General features: G+C 34.8%; 1 protein-coding gene across 3 annotated transcripts in view; it reads right to left on the reverse strand.

The window, feature by feature from the left end:
* Positions 1-24,910, reverse strand: part of LOC101899545 (zinc finger transcription factor lin-29) — a 412,168-nt gene that overhangs the window by 51,602 nt on the left and 335,656 nt on the right. For 2 of the 3 annotated variants that reach the window (XR_009342123.1, XR_009342122.1), the window contains one exon: positions 13,624-13,820. The exons of the other annotated variant lie outside the window; for it this stretch is intronic. The gene's annotated coding sequence lies outside the window, so the exon portion shown is untranslated. The remainder of the gene's footprint in view (positions 1-13,623; positions 13,821-24,910) is intronic. 3 annotated transcript variants of the gene reach the window in all.

Consider the following 24,910-nt stretch of genomic DNA (forward strand, 5'->3'; position numbering starts at 1 on the left):
CTTTGCAGATCCTAATATTTGTGTCAGTGCTAAGTTAGGTGGGAGAAAAAGGCAGGTCAAAGGGGTCAATATTTTGAATAATCATAACTCTTGTTAAATGTGAAATAAAAGCCTGTTGGCTTTGTCGAGAAGGTATTGGCCATACCTGATATTGGTGGAGACGTTTTACATTTGCACATTTGGAATCAAATAATTTTTTATACCCTCCACCATAGCATGGAAAGTATATTAAAGTTGTCATTCCGTTTGTAACACCTCAAAATATACATTTTAGACCCCACAAAGATTTTGGATTTAGCAATGTCCGTTCGTCTGTCCGTCGGTCTGTGGAAATCACTCTAGCTTCCGAACGAAATGAAGTAAGTTGATAAAAATTTACTCAAATGTGTATTATGTCTGCAGGACCTTTGGTATTGAAAATGGATCATGTAGGTCCACGTCTTCATGTGGCCCTCATATAACGATACCTCCCGATATGCGGTATTTTGGTGATTTTAGCGGCATTATTTACTGGAATTGTTTGAAAATTGGTATTTGAAGTTCGTAATGGATACTACAGCCTAAGACAGAAAAATGTCTGTGCGGGTCTACGTCTTCGTATAGGCCCCATATAACGGTACCTCTCGATATTCGGTATTTTGATGATTTTAGCGGCATTATTTACCGGAATTATTTCAAATTTTGTATTTGAAATTCGTAATGGAAACAACAGCCTATGCCAGAAAATGGGCCATGTAGCTACACGTCCTCGTACAGCCCCCGGAATTATTTCAAATTTTGTATTTGAAGTTCGTAATGGAAACTACAGCCTATGCCAGAAAATTATCTGTGCAGATCCACGTTTTATAACGCCCATGATACCTCCCTATATTTGGTATTTTGATGATTTTGGTTACAATATAAAGATATTTGTTTTCAAGTTTCGCATTTAATATTGTAATAGCTTACGACCAAAGTTGCATATGCAGTTCCACGTCGTTGTATAGACCCTTATATCCGGCTACATTCGGTATTTTTAAGACTTTAACAGAATTTTTAACGGTTTTTTTTTTTTTTGAAAATTGCCAAAATTTGTACCATGTGGTGGAGGGTATTCAAAGTTCGGCCCGGCCGGCTTTTTTATTTGTTTTAGTCTAGAAAGTCATATTGAACATGTATATATATATTGAATATTTTTAAGCAGGAAGTATGTCTAATCAATTAAGGAAGTTATTTTTTCTGAAAAAGGTTTATATACCAGTTATGTGGCATGGGGTGCCAAAAAACACTAAAAAAATCCTCTCTTCCTAACCAAAAAAACTCATTAAACTTAAAATCAAATAGACATTTGTCATTTTTCCAACTACTTCTTGACCATGATTTCATAGCATTTTTTCATGGCTTCTCTTTAGCTGGTTATTCTAAACTATCGTCAAACAAAGTTGTAATGAATGCAGTAAATTAGAAGACTGTCACAGGCTGCTGGTAACAAACATTGCAGAGGTCATAATGAAAAGCAGAAACTTTGACATCGAATTCAAAATCTTTTTACACTTTTCAAATTAAATACTTTTTTTGTTGAATAAGCAAAAGCTTGGGCAAAGTTAAGATGCATTTTCTTTTGCTTTGATAAATGACAAAAAAGGAAAAAAGAAATCCTGAAAGATGTCTTACCAGCAGTTTTAAGATGTGAACTGTTAAAAGTTTTACTCGACGACCACCAATGAAGAAATAAAATCAGTTAGAGTTGGTTTCATTAAAAGTGACCGCATAACGACCAGCACACATCTACACATTTATAAACAGCACTGTGTGAAAGCTGTATGAGTGCCTGTACTGTAAGACATTATGATCATTTACATTTAGGTCTTTACATAAAATTAATTACTCGCTTATGTTTATGAGTCATTCATTCAAGAGCTTTTCATTATTAATTCACTTAAATTCGAAGGGCGCGTTCGGATGTCATATGTGCTGTTGTTGTTGTTGCTATTGTCTTGAGTTATTACTATTGTTGTAAAAATAGAATTTGATGTTGTGTGAGTCGTAATTTTAATGTCCTATTCCAAGAATTTATATGGTGCTAAGAAAAGCACGACATTATGATTTAACTATGACATCAAGTAAAGCAGACTTCAAGGCGACGCTTAATATTAAATAATGTAATGAATTGTTAATTAGGTAACGCTAAGAATAAATACTAATTAATCGACAATATTTTCCTATCAATACCAAGAGGCCTAGCCTGCTGTTGATTTCAAATCTATTTATGTAAAAGAAAATCCTGATTTATACCAGGCGAGTTTACTGGCGACAACTGTTATCGTTTTCTTTTGAACTTGTATTTATAATAGGCAATAATTTTCGGAGAATATATTTTTCATCATTGGCTTTTATGTCATTATACCCTACAACACTTTGTGTTAGGGGTATCATACATAAGTTTGATTGGGCCAAAAATTATGTAACACCTCGAAATAATGGTCCCCGACAAAGGAAACTATAAATAAAGATGTTAGAGATAGGACCATTTCTTCCGGTACCTCCTCCACAAAGGGCCAACGTTTTGAATAACCACAACCATCAACAATCCGAAATAAGCATCCGGTTCCCTTCATATTTCACACATTCCATTATTTCTACCAACGCAAGATTTGCTGTAAAGATGCGATATATCGGTCCACTCCTTCTGCTGCTTCTCCCACAAAAGGGTTAAAAACTTTTGAACATCCATGAAGCTCATAAACCGCGAAATTAACATCCGATTCCATTCAGACTCTGTACCTCTAAATATTTCCACCAACACAAGATCTGTTATAAAAATGGTAGACATCGGACAGTTTCCTCTGGTACCTCCCCCAAATAGGGTTCAAGATTTTGAAAAACAAAAACATTTTTTCTAACCCAAAATCTGATACATATCTGCGAACCCCTTTCTGTAGCTCACCCACAAATGGTCTCAATTTTCAATACTTTTGCGAAACAAGTCAGCGATTCTTTACAATTTGCTATATCTTAATATTTCTCTCAACCAGAAACCTGAAATGAATATGGAATTTATGATTTCGTATAAAATTGGATCAAAATGTTCGAGATCTTGTAAGTTTTCCCATAACAATATTTTAGAGATGAAGTGTGAAAATTAAATACTTCGGTCTACTCGATTTTCTAAAAATTATCACAAATATAGTCTAACCCTGACATGTCGCAATATTTATATCATATTTATTTAGGTCCGATAGGAAATGTACTCCCCACTCCTTCGGAACCTACTGCATAGAGGGTAAACTGTTAAAATAATCAAAAACAGAATTCAAAATATTAAAAAAAAAAATAATGGAACATTAGCTGAGTTCGGCAAAACCGACTAATACTTTTTTCTTTTTTTTTTTTGATATTTCGATTTTTTGTGGGGGAGGTACCAGAAGGAGTGGACCGATATTGCCCATATCCGAACTCGATCTAAATTTGATAATAATATTACGAAGTACGAAGTTTGGACCAAATCGGATACACACTTCGAGTGTTATCGGACAGACATACGAACGGACGGACATCGCTAGATCGACTCCAAATGTCCTGAAACTGATTTGGCCTAAAGAGACCTGAAGAAATAAAATCAAATTTTAGAATATGTTTAGATTTGTTCAAATTGTTCGCCTTTGGCACGAATTATGGCTTTCAATCGGCCAATGAAACCGTCACACCCTGCCCGAATTTTGCTCTGCGGTATTTTGGCCCATTCCCGGCGAAGCGCCAGCTGGAGGTGATCAACACTTTGGTATTTTTTAGTGCCAACCTTGCTTTCCAAAATACTCCAGACACAATAGTCCATCGGATTGGTATTCGAAGATTTCGGTGACCACTGTGTGCTGGAAATGAAGCGAGGAACCTCATATTGTAACCAGTCTTCGGTGGCGATGGTGCTTATGGAATGTCCAAGGCCTGCGGCCAAAATGTTTTCATGCCCAAGGCTTTAATACACCCTTCAGAATAATTTCGCGAAAATATTCGGCATTTATTCTGATGCCACGGTCGATTAAGCGACCATTGGCTGTTATGGCGTCCACGCCATCTCCATGGCCGACGATTGAGTTATGGTGGCCAACCGAAGGTGCACATTTTCAGCCGACTTCTTTGGCAAGTAAACACGATCATTTTGACAACGAATGTTTTCTCATCGGAGAAAACCAAATTCGGCAGTTCACCACTTTCGGCCAAGGGAAGCAACTCGTTAGCTCTCTTGAGTAAGTTCTTGCACTTTTTGGAATTTCAATCGCTTTATGTTCAGCTCACCAGTCATTTTTCGGCCACTGCGACGCGGGTTCAATCAAATCGCTCTTTACTTTTCGAACCATTTCCGCTGATTTTGCTGCTTTCTTCCGTCCACTTCCTTGACGTTGGGCTACGCTACCAGCATCACGGTAACGAGCGATGATACGAGACACGACAGATTTATTCACATTTAAATGCTGGAGTGCTCTAACCATAGCCACTTGTGGTTTTCCAGCCAAATATAAAGAAACCACACTATCACGCTTGAATTCCATTACGAATAACTTTTTTTCGGGAAGATTCTCACCAAAATGTTTTGGACCGCTTGAAAATAAAATAATGAGCTGTCACTGGAATAATTTTAACAGCTGTCGGATGAGTGGCTTAGAAATGACAGTAATCTGAAGTTGGTTGCAGTTTTTTCATCTCACCCCGTATACTCTCTCTAGCCATATGGCTGAGGTTATAAAAAAGCGAAAATGGTACTTAAGTCTTAATGTATACAGCTGGATACTAAATCGACTTAAATATTTTGTAAAAAGCCAACCCTATGCTCCTATTGCTTCATATCATGGATGCAAATTTTCGCATTTATCAAAAAAGCTTAGCTTTCTGTTTAGGCATAAAACTCGAAGCCTCCAAATCTCGATTTATATTAGTTTAGCCTCATTATCCTTCAGGCATATGGGATTCGATTTTAAGTTAACCTCTTTGCAAGATATTTTCAATTCAGACTTTTATTTTGTATCGTCTTTATTATGAATTTCCTTAATTCCCTACCAGTTACAAAGTATCTAATGCAGAGTTCAATACATTCATAAATAACTAACATAAATTGCACATCCGGAGAAATAGGAAAATGTCCAACAATTTTCATCCATCAATTAAAAATGGTTTGATCGACAAATTGACTTTAATTTCCATTGATTTGATGTTCCATAGCATCTATACGAAAATGCATTAACCGCATAGCAATGATGCATTTCCAAATAAAAAAAATAAAAGCGAAGACCGAAAAAATATGTTCAATTTCTTCCAAATATTGCTTTTCGGTGGAAAATTGAAAGTAAATATCCTGTATCTCCGGGAAATGAAAATATACAGGAAATTGGATTCCCTAATTTGTACAATTTTCTTTTCGTTTCGTTTGGCTTCATCTGCTTTTTTTTGGTTTTAGTTTCGTTGGTTTTTAGCGTCTCTTTTGCGCACATTTTCTACTTTGGCTAAGTGCTTTTTCTACGCCATATCAAATTGGTTTCTTTTTTTTGTCGTCTCAATCAATTTCAACCGAAATTTTCGTTTTTTTTTTCTTTACTGTTTTTTTGTGGTAGTTTCTACAAATGCAACTAAGGTCCAATAGTTCGATTGCGGAATTGTGATAGAAAAACAAAAACGTTGTTTTTATACAGCTGACAAATTAACCGCACCAAAAAAAAAAAAAAAAAAAAAAAAATATTTGGCAATTCGTACTGTGGGACAAAAAGACAAAGAATTATGTACAAAAAAATTTTAAAGCATTAACTTAATTTAAGGTATTTTCAAATATTTGTGTCCGCCCGAAAAAGCAGTTTTCATATTTTGGTTAACTCCAGATGGTAACAGTTAGTTATGAAAATTGACATTTTCGGCTCATTTCTCGTAACATTTATTTTCTCTACCAAAAAATGAGTGACTGACTGAATTCATCAACGACCCGGCAAAACGACTGAAGCTAGAATCTTCAAAATTTTACATGCGGTCCAATTTTGGTGGGTAGGAGTGATATAAGGCTGTTTTTTTTGAAAATTCGGACTAGAAGTGTACGAACTAGCATTAAATTTCGTACCTTTTTATTTTGTAAACGGATACAGCTAAAATCCTGACATTTGGCAAAAAATTAGTGTTAATATAAGTAGGTGTGTTTGGAAATGTGTACTAAGTGTAACAACTGTGCTGAATGGTACAGAATTCGGTATAATTTGATCTGGAGGTTTCATATATATTGGTATTGGGGCCTCTGCTGGTGGGTTGGGTGAAGATAAACTGTTGAGTTTGGCAATGTGTTCGGCAAGCGTACGCAAGGCACTAAATAGTACTAAATTTGGTATTGCGTGAAGTGATACTGCTTGAAATCTGAAATTTGGCAATAGGATAGTTTTTTTTTTTTTTAATACGTACTAAAAAGTACTAAATGGTACAAAATTTGGTATTTGGGTATGATATTGAGTTGGAAGTCTAAAATGTGGCATAAGGGTAACAATTCATGCGAATTGGTTGATGAATGGCGAGGGATTTGGAAATACGTACTAAAAATGATAAATAGTATTAACTTGGGTATTGGAGAAGGAATAGAGCTGAAATTTTAAATCTGAAATTTGGTGTGAAAGTCTTTAATGTTGTGTAGGGTATGATGGACAAGCTAAAGGGTTTTTCGAAATTCCAACAACACGTACACCAAAAGCACCAAAATTGGTACCATTTAAAAATATATAAATGGATAGAAAATTTTGAAATTTGGTTTAAAAATGAATTTGTGAAATTGGGGCTGATGTAGGAGGTGGTTTCGGAAAAGCATACTAAGTGTAATTGTACTAAATTTGGTACGATTTCGCTTTGGGTGAAGGGAAATGTAGGTATTGGGGTCCCTGCTGGTGGTAGGTTTGTGATAAAGAGATGATATTGAAAATGTGTATTACAAGCGCATGAAAAGTACTAAATAGTACTTTATTTGGTACAATGAGGAATTGTGTGAACATGTGGTGCTTGAGATCTGTAATTTGCTATATTTGTGTAGCCTGGACATATGGAGGCGGTTTCAGAAATGTGTACTATAATCGTACGAAAAGTACTGAATTGTATTATATTTGGTATTGGGTGAAGGGATGGAGATACAATTCTGAAATTTGATATTTAGATTACTGTTGATATTTGAAATCAAAATATAGGGGTAGTTTTGTAAATGTGTACTTTAAGTGTACAAAAAGTACTAAATAGTACTAAATTGGCTATTGAGTAAACAGATAGATCTGGAATCCGGAAAATTGATATTGAGGTCTCTCTTGGTATCTGGTAATCTTGTAATCTAAAATTTGGTATCAGGGTCGTTGTTCATGAGTAGTCTGAAAATATGAAGGTGGTTTCTGATATGTGTACTATAATTGTACGAAAAGTACTGAATTGTATTATATTTAGTATTCTGTGAAGCGAAAGAGCTATTTAGATTACTGGTGGTACCTGTATTTGATATTTGGCGGTGGTCTGTACAAAAATTGGTAATGGTTGAAGGAATAGGGCTGAAATCTTCAAACTTGATATTGTAGTCTCTTCTATTGGTATCTGAATTCAGATATAGAGGTGGTTTGGTAAATGCGTTTTTATTTAGAAATTTAGATGTCACTTTTGGTGTCTGTAGTGGTTTTAGAAAAGCGTACCACAATTTTTCGAAAAGTACTAAGCTGGATTCTTCCAATTTGATATTAAGGTCTCTGTTGGTATCTGGAATTGAGATATGAACTGGATTTGGAAATGCGTACTATAATTATATGAAAAGTACTAAATAGTACAATGAAGGAATAGAGCTGAAATTTTGAAATTTGATGCAGATGTCACTGTCGTTGCCTGTGATAATATATGGAGATGGTTTTGGAAATGTGTACTATAATTGTTCGAAAAGTACTAAATGACTCTATATTGGGTATTGAGGGAAGGGATATAGCGTAAATTTCCAAATTTAATATTTAGATAACAGGCGCTATCTGTTTTTGAGATTTGGCGGTATTGAGTTAAGGGATATAGGAAAAGGAAGGGAATTCTCAATTTTGATATTCAGGTCTCTGTTGGTATCTGGAATTAAGAAATTAAGGTGGTTTTGGAAATGTGTACTAAATTGCACGGATAATACTAAGTAGTACCAAATTTGGGTGTGGGTGAAAGGAACCTGAAATATGATATTGAGGCTTCTGTTGGTATCTGAAATTGAGATATGGAGATGGTTCGTGAAATTTGTGCTATAATTGAAAGAAAAGAACTAAATGGTACTAATTTTGGTGTTCTCAGATGGAGAGATGTAGATTGTTTTGCATATGCGTACTAAATTTTAATAAATTTGGTATTGGGTGCAGGGATAAAGCTGAAATTCTGAAGTTAGAACCTTGAAAAACTAAAAATATAGCTCGCTGTATGAAATTTGTGATTTAAAAATTTTCATTTTTTTTCAAACTGAACAAATTGTGAATTTTTAGAACCTTGAAAATCTGAAAACATAGCACGCTGTATGAAGTTTTGACCAGAAAATTTTGATTTTTTTTTCAAGCTGAACAAATTGTGCATTTTGAGTACGAAAAAGACATAACACGAACTGTTGGAAGGAATCTAAAATTTTATGTTGGTATTTTCGATAACGAAGTAGGGGACTCTTGTATGTCCCAAATTATTAACGAAATTCTGGCTCTCGGTTGCTGGAAAGTATGCTTGCCTGCTGATAAAGCTGTCAAAGTCTTCTTAACCACCTCGTAAATAAAGAAATATAAATATGTAACCCTTTTTCCACTTTTCCAATTAAGTGAGTCGTAATTATGTAAGACTTTCTTAGATGGGCCGGAATTCAGTACACTTAAATTTACAATTTTTTCCTACGAAGAAAATAGTTGAATCTGGCAGGTTCTAAAAAAAGCAAATAATTTTCGATTCCAACATAGCGTATGAGTTATGAAAATGTTATCATACGCCACGACGTACTCAAGTGTTACTCGTTACAAAGGCAGACGGTAAGCGATGACTTAGAAGCCAGGGAGCGTTCTACGTCATGATATTAGTGGGTGTTCTACATCATGATTTAAGTGGGTGTGTTACGCCATGAAATAATTGAGATGTGCAAGACTGTTTTTTATTAGTGTCATTTCAATATGTCGTCCTAAATATTGAGATTTGCTGAATATGAAAACCGTAAAATATCGAGAATTATTTTTAAATAATTAGGCATCCCCTTACAAAATCCTGCCATCGATTTTTCTCAAGTATTTCATTCACAAGCTAAATAAACTACATCTCCAATTTTTCAATATCCGATAAATCCCACTCTTCTATCCCACCATAATTTTTCCGGTGACTGCAAACACCTCCCCCCACCCCCACCGCCATTACTGCGAAAACAATGTAACTAGTTTTACACAATTTCTTGCAAGCGTCATTCTAAAACAAAACCAAAAACTTTTTCGTTTTTCTTGTTCCTTTTCCGGACTATGGTCGAATTGTTTGGCTACGAATCGATCGATACATTAGCATTCTCAATGCTGGGTTGACGCCTCGGTTTTCGGTTTTTCTTTGGTGCTTTTGGCGAATTTGATTTAATTATGATTTTATGGTTTAACGAAGCCAACAACACTGTCATGGATAGAAAAATACTGAAATTTGATGGGGCAAATAAAACAAAGAAGAGACGGGGAAACTTTTGGGAAGTTGAATTGAGGGCAACAAAGAATAAGCGGGGGTAAAAATTGAACACAATAAAGGGATTAAACAAAGACTAGTAAGAAAAATTATATTTTTTTTGTAAAACCCAATCAATAATGGTTATTGCTGGAAAACTGAGCTATTAAATCTGGGCGGGTGTATGGGGAAGATTTTGGTTTATATTTAGTTATATTTTTCGCCATCTTACTTAAAAATAAAGCTTCTACAGGGTTAGATGAAAAAACTGCAACCAACTTCAGACTGCTGTCATTTCAAAGCCACTCGTCCGACAGCTGTTAAAATTATTCCAGTAACAGCTTATTATATTGTTTACAAGCATAAAAAGGATTATGATGAGAATTTTCCAGAAGAAAAGTTATTCGTGATGGAATTCAAGCGTGATAGTGTGATTTATTTATATTTGGCTGGAAAACCACAAGTGGCTATCGGTAGAGCACTCCAGCATTTAAATGCGAATAAATCTTTTGTGTCTCGCACTATCGCTCGTTACCGTGATACTGGTAGCGTAGACCGACGTCAGAAAACAGCAACAGCAGAAATGGTTCGAAAAGTATATAAGCGGCTTGATCGAAACCCGCGTCGCAGTGGCCGAAAAATGGCTCGGGAGCTGATCATATCTCAATATTCCATTCGGCAAATATTGAACAATGACCTCGGGGTAAAGCCATTGAAAAAGTGCAAGGGTTTGCACCGCAACAGAAATAAAATAGACTCAAAAGAGCTAAAGAGTTGCTTCGCTTGGCCGAATGTTGTGAACTGGCGAATATGGTTTTTTCCGATGAAAAAACATTCGTTGTCCAGCAGTTTGTAAACAAACAAAATTATCGTATTTACTTTCCAAAGAGGTCAGCTGAAAATGTGCACCTTCGGTTGGCCACCAGAACTCAAGTGCCGGCCATGGTGATGATGATGCGGCCCACAGCATAACAACCGATGGTCGCTCTCCGCTCTTATTAATCGACCGTGGCATCAGAATTAATGCCGAATATTATAGAGAAAATATTCTGGAGGGTGTATTAAAGCCGTGGGCACGCAAACATTTTGGCCGCAGACCTTGTACTTTCCAACAGGACTCAGCATCATCGCACTCAGCACGCACCACCCAAGATTAGTTACGAAATGAGGTTCCTCGCCTCATTTCCAGCGCACAATGGTCACCAGAATCTCCGGATACCAATCCGTTGGAATATTGTGTCTGGAGTATTTTGAAAAGCAAGGTTGGCACTAAAGTGTCGATCACCTCAAGCAAGCGCATCGCCGGGAGTGGGCCAAAATACCGCAGAGCAACATTCTGGCAGCTTGTGACGTTTGAAGGTCATAATTCGTGCCAATGGTGACCATTTCGAACAAATCTAAATTTATTCTAAAATTTGATGCTATTTCCGACATGTTTTGCTTTCATTAAATAATTTTTTTTTTTTTAAAAAAGCAAGTAAAAATGCAGTAAGTTCGGCCGGACCGAACTTTGAATACCCTCCACTAATTAGAACGAATTTGGAAATTTTCGAAAAAATATGACATTCGCCAAAAATTCTGTTAACATCTTAAAAATACCGAATATAGGGAGGTACCGTTATATGGGGGCTATACGAAGACGTGGACCTGCACAGACAATTTTCTGTCTCAGGCTGTAGTATCCATTTCGAACTTTAAATGCCAAATTTGAAGTAATTGCAGTGAACAATGTCGCTAAAATCATTAAAACATCGAATATCGGGAGGTACAGTTATATGGGGGCTATACGAAGACGTGGACCTGCACAGACAATTTTCTGTCTCAGGCTGTAGTATCCATTTGGAACTTCAAATGCCATATTTGAAACAATTCCGGTGAACAATGTCGCTAAAATCATCAAAATACCGAATATAGGGAGGTACCGTTATATGGGGCCAATACGAAGACCTGGACCTGCATAGACAATTTTTTGTCTCAGGCTGTAGTATCAATTTCGAACTTCAAATGCCAAATTTGAAACAATTCCAGTGAACAATGTCGCTAAAATCATCAAAATACCGAATATCGGGAGGTACAGTTATATGGGGGCTATACGAAGACGTGGACCTGCACAGACAATTTTCTGTCTCAGGCTGTAGTAACCATTTCGAACTTCAAATGCCAAATTTGAAACAATTCCGGTGAACAATGTCGCTAAAATCATCAAAATACCGAATATAGGGAGGTACAGTTATATGGGGGCTATACGAAGACGTGGACTTGAACAGACAATTTTCTGTCTAAGGGTGTAGTATCCATTTCGAACTTCAACTACCAAATTTGAAACAATTCCGATGAACAATGTCGTTAAAATCATCAAAATACCGAATATCGGGAGGTACAGTTATATGGGGGCTGCACAGACAATTTTCTGTCTCAGGCTGTAGTATCCATTTCGAAATTCAAATGTTAAATTTGAAACAATTCCGGTGAACAATGTCGCGAAAATAATCAAAATACCGAATATCGGGACAGACAGATAGACAGAAGGACTTTGATCAAGAATATATATACTTTGTTGACAAAATTAATATAGCCTACAACACTATGTGTTGGGGGTATTATAAGTTTGACTGGGCCAAAAAATATGTAACACCTCGAAATATTGGTTTTCCACACAGGAAAGTATATATGAATCTTCCTATCTCGCCGAGCTGAGTCGATCTAGCTATGTTTGTCCGTCCGTCCGTCTGTCCGTCTGTCCGTCTGTCCATGTTATTTTGTAATCAAGCTACAGGTCGCAATTGTGGTCCGATCCTCCCGAAATTGAAAATGGAGGTGGGTTTATTGTTTTTGGAGATGATTGCAAAATATTTAGGGGTTGAAATGGACCAAAAACAGTTGCTCTGTAGGCCACAATTATGAACCAAATGACGCGGAAATTTGCATGGAGTTAGAGTTTAGGACTGGGCAGAAGCCTATCTATTTGGACGGCAATCGTACAATATTTAGCGGCTAAAATAGACCCTAACTTTTATGTAAGAAAATAGGACAATTTCCATTAAACCGCGAACATTTTCAAAGCCAGCCAAATCACAAATACATTAAAAGGTCACTTCTGACCATTAAAGCGATGCTGATAGCCAAGAAATCGGATATATGTAGCAAAATAAGAACAATATATATGTAAAAGAAAGAGATCTTATTTATTCTGCTAATAAGTCAAGAACCGCTGGGCCGATTTTCACAATTCCCCTCAATTCGGAATGGTCTCTTGCTAGAAAAGTAAAAAATCTAAGAAATCCGCGGAAAAATATACCAATAAATGAGTGAATATCTGTTGTTCCATTTTTTCAATTTATGCCATATTTTTATCACATGCGATTTTTTCAATTTGACTTACAATTATAGGTAAATTGAAAATTTTCTAAATTTTTACACCACTCAACACTACGTTTTCTCTCAATTATCGTATGATCCTTACGATATTTCATGGGGTTGCGTTAGGGTCAGAATTAAAGCCTATTGTTCTTAAAATGTACATTTAAAGGTTCAAATAGACTAATGTTTTTTTCTAATTTGTAGTCGCTCTATAGGCCACAATTGAAAACTAATCGACACGGAATTTCGCATTAGAAGAGTGTTAAGGACAATGAAGAAGTCTAGCATTTTGGATGACTATTGAATTATATTTAACTATAAAACGGATCAAAAGTGAAATTGTTTTGAATATAACACGACGGAGTACATGAATAGAGTAAGACTGGGTAACTTCTGGATAGGGCTCTTTGACCTTATTTAAAAAACGAAACTTTACAAAATGGATTTGGATATAAGGAGACTTTGAACATATTGTAGTGTTGTAGTGTATCACATGGTCGGCCCCGCACCACTATAGCCTTTGCTTACTTGTTTTATCTTAAACTGCAATTTCATGACACACATCATATATGTATATATGAACTCCAATAATTTTCCACTTACTTGTATATCTATCCAGGTCAAAGTCCATATACTCCATATGTACAAAACGATGTATGGTGGATTGTACAATATTTCCAGATTTCTCATGAATTCATGTCGTGTGAGGTTCACATTCGAGATACACATATGTTTGGATGTTTGTTTGTGTGTATGTGTGTGTGTGTTTTAATTCAATTTAGAAAGAAAACTACCATCACCTGTCAATAAAATAAATAAACAAACTCATTTAAAAATATAATTAAATAAATTCAATTAAAATTATTTACGTAAAAATAAATAAAATATGCAATTTAATTGTGTTTTTTGCTCTCTTCCTCTCCCTCCCTCTCTTTGCAGATAATTAAAAAAAAAATAAATAAAATTGAACTAAAGTGTATATCATTACGTCAATCTTAACATATCGTCGTCGTTGGTGTATTTCATCAAGAGGAAGAAAAAAATATTGAAATAAAATCCAAATTAATAAAATAACAAGCAAATGCAATTTCAATGTGAAATTTAATTATTTAATTAAAAAAATAAAATTTAAAACAAATGCCAAAAAAATAAATTTAAGTAAAATTAAAATTACTTTCCAAACCACAAATTTCATCTTCACCTTTTGGGCTACTTGAATTGAATTGCTTTGCAAGCTCCTAGCACTACAAGAATCCAACAAACCACCAGCAGATTCAACATTATTTGCTTCAACCAAAGCGATCCCATCCCATCTGCCAGTCCACCAAATACCGGCTCTAACCAATGCTGCAATTGTCCATCCTTATGGGTAGTACTACAAGACGTGACTTTACTCCACTGCTGGGCGAGTAATTGAATTACAAATAATTCAAATATCAAAGGCTTTTTAATTGTTGGTGAGTACCCATCCAAGAAATATACACAATTTGATTTAATTATAATAGAAAAAAAAAAAAAATAATAATAACAATAATTGGAAGATACTAGTTTTTAAATGTGTTTCTAAGAGAAAATTTAATTTGTCACAATGCCATTTGAAGAGAGGTTGTAGGTAAAATGATTCTAGCCATAATTGAATTTTCTGTTACAAACTTAAATGTCAAGAGAGATTTCGTGGAAGACTTGGAAAATGACATTTAAAATGATTATAGTTTGAAATAAAAGCATGAAGAAATACAGGTAACATGAAAATTATATGGCATCAGTAGGAAATTTGTGAACGAAATGTTAGCCAAAAACTTAGCAAACAATTTTTAAGATAAGGTCAACTCTACTCAAAATTAAAATTAAAAAAAAAAAAAAAATTAATTGAAAAATAATTATATTTATGAAATATATTTTGTATAGAATTACTCTCGAAGGAAGTACTCTTAATAATATGCAATATTTTTACTTAATATGGATTGAATTCGAAATTGGATAGTATATAGATGTATAGTTTGTTCTGGAAATCTGGTGTAAAATATTTCCTCTCTTGGCCCTGTATGCTGCTTGAAACGAAGTTTTATATTCCTTTCATCTATAAAATCGAAAAAAGGCTTAAAAAATTAAAAATAGCATTGAGTTTTTCAAGATATTTTGAAAAACAAACAGTAAAAAAGCAACTACGTTCAGACCGAACTTTTTATACCCTCCACCATTCGAATGGAGCTTGAAAAATTAAAAAAAATCTCTCGAAAAACACCAAGATTTTGACTTAATCTGTTCAACCAACAGCAATTATACAATTTGTCGTACTATTTAGAACTTTTCATACACTTGGAAAACAATTGTCCAGCTATAAGCGTACAATATTACATACTCTAAATATACAGGGTGAGATAAAAAAAAACTGCCACAAAGTCAAACGCCATATTTTTACAATTTTTTTTTATTTTATTGAATAAAAGCAAAGAATGTCGGAAATAGCATCAAATTTTAGAATAAGTTTAAATTTGTTCGAATTGGTCACCTTTGGCACGAATTATGGCCTTCAAATGGCCAATGAAACCGTCGCACGCTGCCCAAATGTTGCTCTGCGGCATTTTGGCCCGTTTCCGGCGAAGTGCTTGCTTGAAGTGATCGACACATTGGTATTTTTTAGTACCAACCTTGCTCTCCAAAATACTCCAGATACAATAGTCCAACGAAACCTCCTTTTGTAACCATTCTTGGGTGGCGCGTGCAGAGTGCGATTGTGTTGAGTCCTGTTGGAATGTCCAAGGTTTGCGGCCAAAATGTTTGAGTGTCCAAGGCTTTAATACACCCTCCAAAATATTTTCGCGATAATATTCGGCATTTATTCTGATGCCACGGTCGATTAATACGAGCGGAGAGCGAACATCGTCTGTTGTGACGGCCCACACCATCACCATGGCCGGTGCTTGAGTTCTGGTGGCTAACCGTAAGTGCACATTTTCAGCTGACCTCTTTGGCAAGTAAACACGATCATTTTGTTAGTTTACAAACTGCAGGACAACGAATGTTTTCTCATCGGAGCGGAGAAAACCAAATTCGGCAGTTCACCACTTTCGACCAAGCGAAGCAACTCTTTGGCTCTTTTGAGTTTATTTTCTTTCTGTTGCGGTGTAGGTTCTTCCACGTTTTTGGAATTTCAATGGGTTTACCTCGAGATAATTTTTTAATATTTGCCGAATGGAATATTGCGATATGTTCAGCCCACGAGCCATTTTTCGACCACTGCGACGCGAGTTTCGATCAAGTCGCTTCTTTACTTTTCGAACCATTTCTGCTAATGTTGCTGTTTTCTTCCGTCCATTTGCTTGACGTCGAGCTACGCTACCAGTATGAAGGTAACGAGCGATGGTACGAGACACAAAAGATTTATTCACATTTAAATGCTGAAGTCCTCTGACGATAGGGGTTTCTAGCCAAATATAAAGAAATCACACTATCACTTTTGAATTCCATTACGAATAACATTTTTCTGGAAAATTCTCAGCAAAATGCGTTTGTACGCTTATAAACAATATAATGGAATAATTTTAACAGCTGTCGGACAAGTGGCTTGGAAATGACAGCAGTCTGAAGTGGGTTGCAGTTTTTTAATCTCACCCTGTATATGTGTACTTAATGGTACTAAATTTGGTAATGGAGGTCTCTGTTGGTATCTAGTGTTGAGATATGGTTTTGGAAATGCGTTCTATAATCGTTCGAAAAGTAGTAAGTGGTACTAAATTGGGTGAAGGAATAGAGCTGAAAGCATGATGTTTTATATTGCGATAACTCTTGGTGTCTAGGACTGATATATGGAACTGTTTTTGCAAATGAGCACTAAAATTATGCAAAAATCAATTAATGTTACTAAAATAGTCAGAATACTAAATCCTCTTAACGTTCAAGCTTTTATCGATCACTTTATAAAAATGTATCAATTTATACTTGTTATTTATATTCATACAGGTAGAGTAGAAATTTCTGATAGCCCACCTTAGTTATCTCTCTATGCCAAGAGTGAACCTTATGAAAATTTTCAGAATTTATCTCTTCCCAAACGCTTTTTGTTTCCCAAAAGCTTTTGTTTAGGAAGAATTTTACAAAATTATCGGCTAATTTTTATCATATGAACCACAAATGGATTTCATGCCAAATTTTAAATTTTTACCTCTAATCGACCGTTCAATTACACTGTTCTACGTGTTTCTACCTTAAAGTTCAGCCCTAACCCTAGATTGTATCGCTTGTATTTTTTTGGTCCTAAAAGAGAATAATTTTTAATTTTTCCACCCTTCACCAAAAGTGAAATTTTTAAAGCTATGCCTTTCGGTAATATTCGCACATAAAGATCTCTCCCGATATTAAAATTATGTTTCTATGTGGAAAATGTGGGATTTCATCTCAAAATACTTTGTGTTTATCCAATTCATGGAGTGCTTTGGACACCATCCCCTAATTGCTATCCATAGGCTAAACCATTTTAAAAGCATTAACATTGCCCTCCATGGCGACCGACCTCTTGTCCGATATTCAATATTTGGGTCAATGACAAGTGACTGATTGAAATTAATAGGATTTTTTTTCTACTGTTCCGTCAGGGCCTGGGAAATTGAGGCTGACATGTGCAATGGATTGATGTTCAAATTGATAGGTTGATTGATTGATTGCGTGCGTGATGATTTGTTTGAATAACAAAAAATGTTGTTCTCGTGTGTGCAATTTGCATATTATCGAGACAAATAATCCATATTTATTGAATAATGTCGTGCATTCTATTTTGAGTGGATATCTTTGTTAGTTAAATCTATTAATAGATTGTGAAGAATGAATATTGTTTAATAATAGTTCATAGACGGAAGCTCAAAAACAAAAAATAAATAAATAAAATAACTAAGTAAAATAAACAAGTAGGGTTGATTAACAAATTCATACTTAAAGGGTACAAAAAGTACAAATAGTGACAAAATGGTACGGAACTGTTACAAAGCGGCAAGGAAGAGCTAGAGTTTTGAAATTCTGAAATTTTTTAAAATATATTTTCATAAGTAGTAGTAGTGATAGATAGGATTGAGCTAGAGTGGTCGCTGTTAGGAAATCCGTAATTTCAAGTGCACTAAAAGGTACACAATTTTTATTAAGGTTGAGGAAACAGAACTTTGAAAAATGGCATGAGGGTCGCTCTGAGTAAGATGAAAGAATGATATGAAAGGAGTGCAATGTTTTGACATTTATTCTACTAAGGTACAAGAAGTACTAATATGTGCAAAAAGTGCAATGTCTTGACATTTATTCCATAAAGGTACAAGAAGTACTAAAAGGTATAACTTCGTTGTTTTGGGATCATTAACAGCTAAAATTTCGCACTAAATGACCCTTTTTATAAATAGGTGGGAATAAGATCGGGTTTTTGGAAATTCTATTTTCAAGGGTACAGGAATTAGGACGGGTTATTAAAAATTAATATTATGTACGAAATAGTACAATATTGCTAATAAGCGATCGCTAAGAGTTAGGACCCTGAAGTCTTACGAGATGGTTATTCTTGCTGTGGAGTAAGACAAGGAGAGCCCTACTGGAATTTTTGGAAATTTTACTTAAAGGAAACTAGCAATTGCTAGATACTTCCTCAGCGAAACGCACAACTTAAAACTTTAGGTTCTTTCCAAAAGTCTGAACAGTTATACAATTATAGCACGCATTTGCTAAACCACCGGATATCAACAGAGACCTCAATCAGATTTAGGGATTCCAGCTCTTATTCACACAACACCAAAATTAGTAAAATTTACTACCTTTCGTACAAATATAGGATACATTTCCAAACCACCTCCATATCTCAATCAAAGATACCAACAGAGACCTTAATATAAAATTTCAGGATTTCAGCTCTATTTCTTCACCCACTACAAAATATAGTACTTTTCGTTCAATTATTTCCATTCCAGGTATCAAAAGAGACACCAAAATCAAATTTTTAAATTCCAGCCCCTTCCCTTCACCCAATACCAAATTTTGTACCATGTAGTACTTTTCGTACCATATATGACGCATTTCCACCAAATCTTAAACAGAGATACCACCAGTAATTTATATATACAATTTCAGAATTTTGTCTCTACTCTTTACCCAATACCAACATAGTAGCATATCCAAAACGACATCCACATATCCAACCTGCACATGAACAGCCAATATATTACCCTAAACCAAAATTTCAGATTTTTAGCATTATCTGTACATCTACTACCAAATTGGACCAAATGAAGTAACATTTAGTAATTTTCGCACAAAATTATAGAACGCATTTCAAAACCACCTCCATATCTCAGTCAAAAATATTAACAGAGACCACAATATCACATTTCGGAATACCGACCATACTTCTTCACCTCCTACCCACTTAAGTACTATTTAGTTCCTTTCGTAAAATTATGGTACACATTTCCAAAACCAACTGCATTATTCAATTCCAGATACCTACAGAGAAAAAAGTACTATTTAGTACAAAGTTCAAAAGTACTATTTAGTACTTTTCGTGCACTTCTAGTACACATTTCCAAAATCACCTGCATATATCAATCCCAGAAGCCAACAATGATCCCAATATTAAATTTCGGGATTCCAGCTCTATTTCTTCAGCTAATACCAAATTTAGTACTATTTAGTACTTTTCATACAATTATAGTAAACAGTCCAAAATCACCTTCCAGACACCAACAGAGACGTCAATATAAAGTTTCGGATTGTAACTCTGTTCTCCTTCACCCAATACTAAAATTAGTTCCATTTAGTACTTTTCGTACAAATATAGGACGCATTTCCGCAAAATCTCAAGCACAGATATCACTAGTAATTTACATATCAAATTTCAGAATTCTATCTCTATCCCTTCACCCAATGCCAAACATATTGCCATTCAGTACTTTTCAGATATTAGCAGAGATCTCCCTATTAAATTTGAGGATTCCAGCCCTATCCTTTACCCAATACCAAATTTAGTACCAATTTATTACTTTTCGTACAATTATAGTTCACAATTCCAAAACCACTTCCATTTCTCAATTACAGATACCAACAAACACCTCAATATCAAATTTGAGGATTCCAGCCCTATCCAATCACTTAATCCAAAATATAGTACCATTCAGTGCTTTCTAGTACAAATTTCCGAAACCACCTCCATCTATCTGTTAACTCAATGCCAAATTGTACCAAATACAGTACTATTTAGTACTTTTCGAACAAATATAGAACGCATTTCAAAATAACTTCCATATCTCAATCAAAGATACCAACAGAAACCTCATTATCATATTTCAGGATTCCAACTCTATTCATTCACCCAATACCAAATTTATAACCATTTAGTTCTTTTCCTGGAAATATAGTACACATTTTCAAAACCAACTCCATAACTCAATTCCAAATATCAGCAGATAATCCAAATCAAATCTAAGCATTCTATTCCTATCCCTTTCCCCAATACCAAATTTAGCACAAATATAGGCCGCATTTTCAAACCAACCCCAAATCCTAAGCACAAATACCATTAGAAAACTAAATATTTAATTTCAGTATTTTATCTTTATCCTTCACCCAATGCTAAATATAGAACCAGTCAATACTTTACGTAGAATTATAAAGCACATTCCCAAAACCACCTCCCCATGTCCAGGATACAAATGAATAGCGACCATAATACCAAAATTCAGATTTTAAATATATTCACGTAATAACAATTTGAACCAAATATAGTACGATTTTCGTGCACTTGTAGTACCCATTTTCAAAAACCATATCTTTATCACAAACCTACCAAGAACAGGGACCTTTATACAAATTTTCAAAAATCCTGTTTCAACCGTTCACCCTAACACAAACAGTTTCAAAATGTAGTGCTATTTAGAATAGTTCGCAAACCTAGTACTTACTTCCATAACCACCTTAAAAACTTATTTTTTCAACCTTGATTCTCATACCGAATTTCAATTTTTTAGCTCTATTCGTCTAAATATTTTTAGAACTTTTCGTAACCTTAAAGTTCGAATTTCTAAATACCCTCTGGTACACCTATCCTGAATTTCATCAGTGACTCTTATTCCAAATTTAAGAATTCTAGCTCAATGCGTTTGTTCAATACAAGGTATTCAATAGTTAGGACATGTTAATACTTTTCGTATTATTTTAGTATGAATTTCCAAAAATCCAGCCTCATCCAAAAGCGATTATAGTCGGTACATTTTTTTTCACATAAATTTTCCATAAAAAATATATTAGTTTCGGTTAGCTCTTGCTTAATATACCTAGGGCCGATCGACCGACTTTTGTTTTTTGTGTCCAAGCTTTTTTTATTACTTCCGCGAATGAAGTAGCTGTTTCTTGCTGGTTTAATACAAAAGGGCCTCAAAAATGACGAACGCAAAACCAATAGATATTTCTACTGTCCAGCCTTAAATACATATAAATCTCTCTTTGTAAAAATTAAATTAAAATTTGGCTGTCATCAAAATTCAATTAAAACCTTTTTCAATCGTAAACAACAGCTTGCATAAAGTATTTATTTGAAAAAAACCCAATCCTTGAAATTAAATCTGAATAACATCTGGCAATTTACGCAAAATTATCACAAATACAAATACAATTTATTATTAAATATTTCCTCCCTCCTCCTCCTCCACCAAACCACTAGGACCGATGACATACTTTCGGTGATATTTTGTTACTATCCAACAAACAATAAGTATAAATTACTACAGCTCAAGTGTGTACACTTTCATTAATGTCATTTTTATACCCTACAACACTATGTGTTGGGGGTATTATAAGTTTGATTGGGCCAGAATTTATGTAACACCTCGAAATATTGGTTTCCCATATAGGAAAGTATATATGGATCTTCCTAGCTCGCCGAGCTGAGTCGATCTAGCTATGTATGTCCGTCCGTCCGTCTGTCCGTCTGTCCGTCTGTCCATGTTAATTTGTAATCACTCTACAGGTCGCAATTATGGCCCGATCTTCACGAAATTTAGAATGTAGATGGGGTAAAGGTCAGAATAGAACCCTATTTCTTTTGGAGATGATCGCATAATATTTAGGGGTTGAAATGGACCAAAAACTAAAAAAATTCCTGATTTTGCAGTTGCTCTACAGGTCGCAATTATAGACCAATCGACGCGGAATTGCGCATGTAGCTAGAGTTTAGGGCGGGGAAGAAGCCTACCAATTTGGGTGGTCATCGGATAATATTAAGCGGGTAAAATAGACCATATCTTTTGTGTTGAAAAAAAAATCAAAATTTTTCATTAAACCGCGAATATTTTAAATCCCGGCGAAATCAAAAGCCATGACAAGGTTACCTCTGATCTTTACATTGATGTTAACATCCATCAAATCGGATATATAGCAAAATATGTGCGATATATATGTCTATCAAAGAAGATATGCTTGAAAGATCTCCTATATGTCGAGAACGGCTGAACTGATTTCGACAGATCTCATTAATTCAGAATGGCCTCTTGGCAGGAAAGAAAAGACGTGTAAAAAATCGCATAAAAATATCTCTCTAAAGATGAAAATATTGATTTTCTAACATTTTCTCATATTTTTTCAATTTTGTCATATTTTTGGCATATTTTCATTTTGAATTAAACATTTGGTAATATTTCTACAGCTAACAAAACTAAGTAGTTAGGATATCAGGATATCATATACAGATCGCATTTATGGCCCGATCCTTATGAAATTTTGCATGGGGATAAGATGAGGGTCAGAATAGAAGCCTACTCTTTTTGGAGATAATCGCCATATATTTAGGGGTTGAAATGGACAAAAAAAAAACTGCAAAATTGTCAGCAAGTCTTAATTATCGCCCGATCGCATTTGAATGGAGGTTACCGGACATTGCAAAAGCCAAGCAGTTTTGGATGGCCATCCAAAAATATTCAATGTGTGAAATAGTTTGCCAACTTTTGTAGACAAAATACGAAAATATCCATTCCAGTGTCTTTTTGGAGAATTCACAAATACAGAAAAGACGCACTTCTGACTATTTCGTTAAGGCTGATTTCGTTGAAGAATATAGTCAAATGTCTGTATCTCACATAGATGCGTTTAAGTCAAAAACCAATAATAAATGTTAATCTTTTGCCACTTCTGAGAGATTATAGGTCTTTGGGAAATATTGGTTCCAGATCTAGGAAGACCATTTACGTGCAACATCTACCAATAAATTGGAAATGAGCAAATTCATTTAAGTTGCTATTATTCGAAAATTAGAGAACGAAACCTGATGGTTTTCTTTTATTATTTGTCACAATATCTTGTGGAATTCTTTCGAGTATATGGCCTATATAAACTGTATCATTTTTATAGTGTTGTAGGGTATTCAACGGTCGGCCCCGCTCGACTGTAGCCTTTGCTTACTTGTTCACTTTATTTTTGCATTTTTTAACATTCGGCTGCTTCTTTTATCACCAACGCCACCTCCGCGCGTATAGCTCAACTAACTTTTATCCACATATTTCATTTCGTTTCTTGTTTTCGTTGCTGCCACCAACTGTGCTAGAGAGCATCAAGGACATTTCTTTATGCGTTTGAAAGAATTTCACATTTTTTGTTTTTTTGTTTTTGGTGTGTCACAGAGGATGGCGGGTAAACATAAGAGCAAAAGGAATTGACCCAGACCAGAGGATTATGGTGAGGTTACATATAACTTTTGTTTAATTGTTTTTTTTTTTGCTTTTTTTGTGAGTGTTAGAAACAATAAAAAATTCCTATGACCTCAAACTTTAAATTAAAATATTTGAATGAGTTTTGGTAACGACCTAGTCCAAAAAAATAGTGGCAGCAGAGTGGGATTATGGGAATGTGAATGGAGATAATTTATGACAAAAAGGAAAATTAAAAACAAAACCAAAAAAGATTTATCAGTAAAAATGATTTAAGACGAAAAATTGTAATCGATATGCAGGGAATATGAAAATGCCAATGGAACAATGAAGGATGGCTTGACGAGGACAAGATATTAAACCAAATAATTTATTTCTGTTATTTTCTACTTTAAATGGGGTGACGTTACAATATACATAAACAGTTTCTAAATCTATTAAAAAAAAATAGTAAAATGAGACATATGCCTGGATATCGAGGATCAATAGAGTCACAAACGTGGATTTTTAAAGAATATTTCTGTAAGGATCAACAGAGCCACGAACGATAATTTTAAAATAATATAACAATAATATAATAATTAAAATAATATAACAGAGCACAAACGAGGATTTTTAAAGAACATTTCTTGCTCTGTTGCACTAATAGTGAATTCTTAAAGAAAATTTTTTGCAAGGAACAACAATGTCTAGTTAAGGGCTATTCTGCATATATAAAAGAGTGACTAACTAACTTATTCATCAACGCGCAGGCAAAACGGCTAAAGCTAGAATCTTGAAAGATTATAAGAGGATCAGTCCGGATGGGTGGGCCGGGCTTTTGGAATTTCGTACCAAAAGCGTACAACAAAGTACCAAAATGTACTAAAAATTTAATATTTTGTATTGGACAAACGGAATAAGCTAAAATAGATGGAGTGCAGGATTGATGTTCCAAAGGGTTTTTGAAAAATCGAACTTTAAGGTTCTAAAATGGTACTAAACTTGTAAAATTGTACCGTTTGGCATTATGTGAACGGATAGAGCTAAAAACATGAAATTTGGTATGAGAATCAAGGTTTCAAAGAAAGTTCGATATATGAAGTTGGCTTTGTAAATGTGTACTTAGTGTGCGGACTGTACTAAACTTGAAATAGTTTAGTTAAGGATGAACAGATGAAGCTGGATTTTTAAAATTTTGTATTGGGGTCCCTGTTGGTGGCAGGTTTGTTATAAAGAGGTGGTGT

Source organism: Musca domestica, unplaced genomic scaffold (assembly GCF_030504385.1).
Source record: "Musca domestica strain aabys unplaced genomic scaffold, Musca_domestica.polishedcontigs.V.1.1 2, whole genome shotgun sequence".
NCBI classification, from domain to species: Eukaryota; Metazoa; Arthropoda; class Insecta; order Diptera; family Muscidae; genus Musca; species Musca domestica.